The sequence below is a fragment of the Suncus etruscus genome, chromosome X (genome assembly GCF_024139225.1).
Source record: "Suncus etruscus isolate mSunEtr1 chromosome X, mSunEtr1.pri.cur, whole genome shotgun sequence".
Taxonomy (NCBI): domain Eukaryota; kingdom Metazoa; phylum Chordata; class Mammalia; order Eulipotyphla; family Soricidae; genus Suncus; species Suncus etruscus.
Window position 1 is genome coordinate 63571360 of NC_064868.1, and position 6736 is coordinate 63578095.

Below are 6736 nucleotides of genomic sequence, written 5' to 3' on the forward strand. Positions count from 1 at the left end.
CAATGAAAGCAAAAATTGGTTCTTTGAAAAATAAACAAGATTTATAAACCTCTGACAAAACTCACAAAGAAATCGAGAGAGAAACTTTATAAATTGGATTAGGAATGAAAAGGCAGATATTACTACAGATATTGCAGAGATTCAAATGATAATCAGAGTATACTTTGAGAAACTGTATGCCAAAAACATGAGAACTGGCAGAAATGGACAAATTCTTGAATTCTTAGAACCTCCTATAGTTAAATAAGGATGAGGTAGCATATCTAAACAGCCCCATAGTAGCTGAGGAAATTAAAATGGTGATCAAAAATCTTTCCCAAGTGCTCACTTCGGCAGCACATATACTAAAATTGGAACCATACAGAGAAGATTAGCATGGCCCCTGCACGAGGATGACACGCAGATTCATGAAGCGTTCCATATTTTTTAAAAAAAAATCTTCCCCAAAACAAAAGCCCAGTCCTAGATAGATTCACTAATGATTTCCTTCAAACCTTTCAAGAGGAACTTCCACCAAACCTTTTAAGGTTCTTTCATAAAAATGAAGAAACAGGAACAATTCCAAATACTGTATTTTCCGGCATATAAGACAACTGGGCATATAAGACGACCCCTAATTTTGCAGTTAAAACATAGGTTTAGGCCTATATTTACTGTATAAGACAGAATGTTTCTGTGCTGCAACTGTATGTACCACAGTGAGCCAATCACAAGCAAAGGTTCAAAGGTTATACTGTAATAGACTTCCTCTCTGACTCTGGCCAATCTGAGCAGGCTTTTTACAGTGTAGATTCGGGTCCAGAACATTGTCTAATTTGTATGCATAAAAATTCTGCTTGGATTGGCTGAGTTAGAGAGGTGGTCCGAGCAGCCTTGCAGTGATTGGTGCAGGATCGAGTTGGAAAATTCGTTTTGTGGCAATATTCAGACAATTTTCGTTTAGCAGCATATTGAAACATTTTTTGGAATATACTCAGCATATAAGACTACCCCCATTTTCAGTTGACATTTTTTGTTTCAAAAGTTGTCTTATATGCTGGAAAATGCGGTTGTTTCTATGAATCTAACATCACTTTGATTAAAAAAATCCAGACAGAGATGATGCCAAAAAAAATTACAGACTAATATGCCTGATGAAAACAGGTGCAAAGATCCTCAACAAAATTCTGGCAAATAGAAATCAATGCATCATCAAGAAGGTACCACGACCAAGTAGGTTTCATCCCAGGAATGCAAGGATAGTGTAACATCCATAAATCAATCAACATAATACACTATATCAACAAAAAGAAAAATAAAAATCATATGATAATATTAATAGATGCAGAAACAGCATTCAATAAGGTCCAAATCCCATTATTGATAAAAAAAAACCTTATCAAGATGAGACTGAAAGGAACTTTTCTCAGTATAGTTAAGTACATATACCACAAGTCAATGGCAAATATTATTAATGGAGACAAATTAAAAGCCTTTACCCTAAAATTTGGTACAAGACAAGGCTGACCACTCTCATCACTTCTACTCAACATAGTACTGAAAGTACTTGCCATAGTGATTAGGTAAGAAAAAGGATATCAAGACCAATTGGGACAGACTGTGAGTATCGCCTATGTATGTTTTTCTCCTGTTCTGTCTCCTGAACCTCTCCTGAGTGGGCCAAGAAAAGCCCAGCAAAATAACGCTCCTAGAGATGACCAGGCTGAAAAACCAAGAAAGATTGAGTCCATGAGTGAAAACCGGATATCAGGGGTAACTTGCAGAAAGGCAGTTCCTTTGCCTGGGAAGTCAGGCAGAAGGAATCTGCCCCTGTTATGTGATTACCAATTGGGACACACTGTGAGTGTCACCTGTGCATGTTTCTCTACTGTTTTGTGTCCTGAACCTCCTCTGAGAGGGCCAAGAATGGTCCAGCAAAATCGCTCTTCTAGAGGCTCCAGAAGAGCTCGGGTGCTCTGCTTCACTTCGAGGCTGCACGCTCTTTCTAACGAATGAACCCCACCATAATACATAGAAAAAAAATCACACTATAAGCATGACAATGGGGAAAAAAGCACAGGCAAACACCATGCACAGAAAATGAAGATGATAACTCTGATGACCCAAAAAATACCAACCATCTTATTAACCTCTCAGTTAAGAAGTTTAGAATAGTAATATGGAGGATGCTCATGGAAGTCAAAGAAAACATAGATCTAGCTGAAAAGAACACAAAGACATAAATCAGAAAACTCCAAAATGAAGTAACAGAAAAACTCAACTCATCTGAAAAACTCAGTGAAAGACCTCTCCACCAGCGTAACAGCAGCTGAGGACAGAATCAGTGACCTGGAAGATCAAATGCAGAACAACTCCATACAGCAGAAGAGATTGGAAAAGAACCTTAAGGTAAATGACCAGACAATGGACAAAGTACTCAAATGTGAACAGATGAAAATAGAAGTCTTCAGTAAACTCAAGAGAAACAACATGAGAATCCTTGGAGTGCCAGAGGCCCAAGAAGGGGACCCGCAGGAATAATCAACAGTCAAAAACATAATCACAGAGAAACTCCCAGAGCTAAAGACTGCATGCAATCAAATCCTGCATGCCCGAAGATTACCAGCTAAAAGAGACCTGATGAAAAACACCCCAAGACACATCCTAGACACAATGACGAATCCTACAGATAGAGATAGACTACTGAAAGCAGCAAGATCAAAAAGGGAAATTACATTCATAGGAGCATTCCTGAGATTTACAGCAGACAGGTCACAAGAAACTCTCAAGGCCAGAAGATAGTGGTGGGATATTGTGATAGACTGAATGAAATGGAGGCTTCACCTAGAATACTACACTCAGCCCGACTCATGTCCATGTTTGAAGGAAGGATGTATAGCTTCACAAATAAGCAACAGCTCAGGAACTTTACAGATGCAAAACCAGCCTTAAAGAAAAATCTGAAAGGTCTACTTTAAGACAAGACAGAACAACAGACACACCAAACTTATACACAAATATGACATTAAATTACATGACAATCATCTCCCTCACTGTCAGTTGACTAAATGCACGAATTAAGAGACACAAAGTGGCGAAGTGTATCAAAAAAGATGAATCCAATCTTCTGCTGCATACAAGAAACACACCTGAATAGTCAGAACAAACAGACTCAAAATCATAGGCTGGACTAAAATCATCCAAGCAAACAACACCCTTAAAAAAGCTGGTGTGGCCATATTAATATCATACGACACAAACTTTAGATGCAGAAAAGTTGTAAGGGACAAAGGTAATCTATTAATCAAGGGATATGTGCAACAGGAAGAAATCACACTACTAAACATAAGCACCGAATAGGAGATCAGCAACATATTGAATACAATTATTGACAAATTTGAAAAAGGACATCAATAATAACAAAATAATTGTGGGAGACCTCAACACGGCACTGTCAACACTTGATAGGTCAACCAGACTGAAACTCAACAAAAATATACTAGCCCTTAAAAGAGAAATGGAAGAAAGAGGCCTAAAATATATATATATATGACACTCCATATCCCAAAAACCTGTATACACATTATTCTCCAATGTACATGGGTCATTCTCCAGGATAGATCACACGCTGACATAAAAAACATACCTCCATAAAATCAAGAGGATAGAAATTTTGCAGGCTACATTCGCTGACCACAAGGCTCTAAAATTAGATGTGAACTACAAAGGGACACAGAAGAACATTAACAATTGGAAGTTAAACACCCTGCTACTGAACAATCAGTGGGTCCGAGATGAAATCAAAGAGAAAATCAAAACTTTCCTGGAAACAAATGACAAATAAGACAAAAACTATCAGAATCTATGAGACAGAGCAAAATAGTACTGAGAGGAAAATTTATAGCTTTGCAAGCACACATCAGGAAGAAAGAGGGGCATATCTCAATAGCCTAATGACGAAGCTCATAAAATTAGAAAAATAATCAAGAAAAGGAAACAAAAATAAGGAAAACAGAAGGAAATAACAAGGATTAATTAATTAGTTAATCAATTAATTGATTGATTAATCAATTAAGTGGACCAAAAATAATCCAAAAAAATCAACGAAAGCAGAAGTTGGTTCTTTGAAAAAATAAACAAGATTGATTAGAACGTTGGCAAAACTCAGAGAAACAAAGAGAGAAACTTGATAACCAGTATTATAACTGAAAAGGGTAGATCACTACAGATACTGCAGAGATTCAAAGGGTTATCTGGAACTACTTTGAGAAACTCATGACATCAAACATGAGAATCTGGAAGAAATGGATAACTTTGTGGACTCTTATAACATTCCAAGTTGAATAAGAAAGATGCAGCATATGTAAACACCCCCATTACCATGGAGAAAATTAAAACGTAATCAAATGTCTGCCCAAAAACAAAATCCCAGGACCAGATGGATTCACTAATGAATTCTTTTAAACCTTTCAAGAGAAACTACTACCAATCCTAGCCAGGCTCTTTCATAAAATTGAAAAAACAGGAATACATCCAAATAGCTTTTATGAAGCCAAAATCTCCTTCACACCAAAACCAGACAGAGATGCTGTCAAAAAAGAAAATCACAGACCAATATCCCTGATGAACACAGATGCAAAAATCCTCTACAAAATCCTGGCAAATAGGATTAAATCAAGATCTCATCAAGATCATCCACTGCAATCAAGTTGTTTTCATTCCAGGAATGCAGATGGTTTAACATCTGTAAATCTATCAACATAATACACAAATCAACAACAAGAAAAATAAAAATCACATGATCATATCAATAGATGCAGAGAAAGCATTTGTTAAGGGCCAATACCCATTCTTGATAAAAAAAAAACTCAAAAAGAAGGGAATGAAACGAATATTTCTCAATATAGTAAAGGCAATCTACCATGATCCAATGGCAAATATCATCCTCATTGGAGAAAAACTAAAAGTCTTTCCTCTAAATTCTGGTTCAAGACAGAGCTGTCCTCTCTCACCACTGCTATTCAACATAGTTCTGGAAGTACATACTATAGCGATTAGGCAAGAAAAAGGTATCAAGGGAATCCAGATAGGAAAGGAAGAAGTCAAACTCTCAATATTTGCTGATGACATGATACACTACTTAGAAAAACCTAAAGACTCTACCAAAAAGCTTCTAGAAACAATAGATGCATATAGCAATATGTCAGACTACAAAATTAACACACAAAAATCAATGACCTTTTTATACACAAATAGTGATAGGGAAGAAATTGGACATTAAGAAAACAACCCCTGGGCCCGGAGAGATAGCACAGCGGCATTTGCCTTGCAAGCAGCCGTCCAGGACCAAAGGTGGTTGGTTCGAATCCCGGTGTCCCATATGGTCCCCCGTGAGCAGACAGCCAGGAGTAACCCCTGAGCACCGCCGGGTGTGGCCCAAACACCAAAAAAAAAAAAAAAAAGAAAAAGAAAAAGAAAACAACCCCTGGCCCCGGAGAGATAGCACAGAGGTGTTTGCCTTGCAAGCAGCTGATCCAGGACCAAAGGTGGTTGGTTCGAAGCCCCGTGTCCCATATGGTCCCCCGTGCCTGCCAGGAGCTATTTCTGAGCAGACAGCCAGGAGTAACCCCTGAGCACCGCTGGGTGTGACCCAAAAACCAAAAACCAAATACCAAAAAAAAAGAAAAGAAAAGAAAACAACCCCATCCACATTAGTGTCACACAAACTCAAATATCTTGGAGTCAACTTGACTAAAGACATGAAAGAACTATACAAAGAAGACTATAAAACCCTTCTCCAAGAAATAAGAGAGGACATGCGGAAATGGAAACATACTTTGCTCATAAATTGGCAGGATTAAAATAATTAACATTGCAACACTTCCCAAATAATTGTACAGATTTAATGTGATCCCCCTAAAGATACCCATGATATTCTTCAAAGAAGTGGATCAAACCATTCTGAAATTCATTTGGAAAAATAAACACTCTTGAATAGTTAAAGAAATACTTGGTAAAAGGAATATGGGAGGTATTACTTCCTCCGATTTTAAACTGTATTACAAAGCAATAGTTCTCAAAACAGTACTTTTTGGTATGGGAATGGTTTTTGGAATAAAGAGAAACACTCAGATAAGTGGAAAATGCTTGAATGCTCAAAGAATGTTCCCCCAGACATACAATCACCTAGCTTTTTTTTTTTTTTTTTATAAAGAAACAAGAAATCCCAACTGGAGAAAGGAAAGCCTCTTCAACAAATGGTGTAGGCTCAACTAGTTAGCCTCCTGCAAAAAAGCAAACTCAGACCTCAAAGCTAAAACTATGTATGAAAGTAAAATCCAAATGGTTTAAAGACCTTGATATCAGACCTGAAACCATAAGGTATCTAGAACAACATGTAGGTAAAACACTCCATGACATTGAGACTAAAGGCATCTTTTTTTTTTTTTTTTTTGGTTTTTGGGCCACACCCGGTAACGCTCAGGGGTTACTCCTGGCTATGTGCTCAGAAGTTGCTCCTGGCTTGGGGGACCATATGGGACACCGGGGGATCAAACCGCGGTCCATCCAAGGCTAGCGCAGGCAAGGCAGGCACCTTACCTTTAGCGCCACCGCCCGGCCTCGAGACTAAAGGCATCTTTAAGGAGGAGACAGCACTCTCCAAACAAGTGGAAGCACAGATAAACAGATGGAAATATATTAAGCGGAGAAGTTTTGCACCTTAAACGAAATAATGCTCAGGATACAAGTGACACCC

At 38.0% G+C, this 6736-nt stretch overlaps 1 non-coding gene across 1 annotated transcript; it reads left to right on the forward strand.

Moving 5' to 3' along the window:
- The first annotated feature begins 320 nt into the window (after positions 1 to 320).
- LOC126000138 (U6 spliceosomal RNA) lies at positions 321 to 427 on the forward strand. The gene has a single exon (XR_007492502.1). It is a non-coding gene; the product is annotated as a U6 spliceosomal RNA (small nuclear RNA).
- The last annotated feature ends 6309 nt before the right edge of the window (positions 428 to 6736 follow it).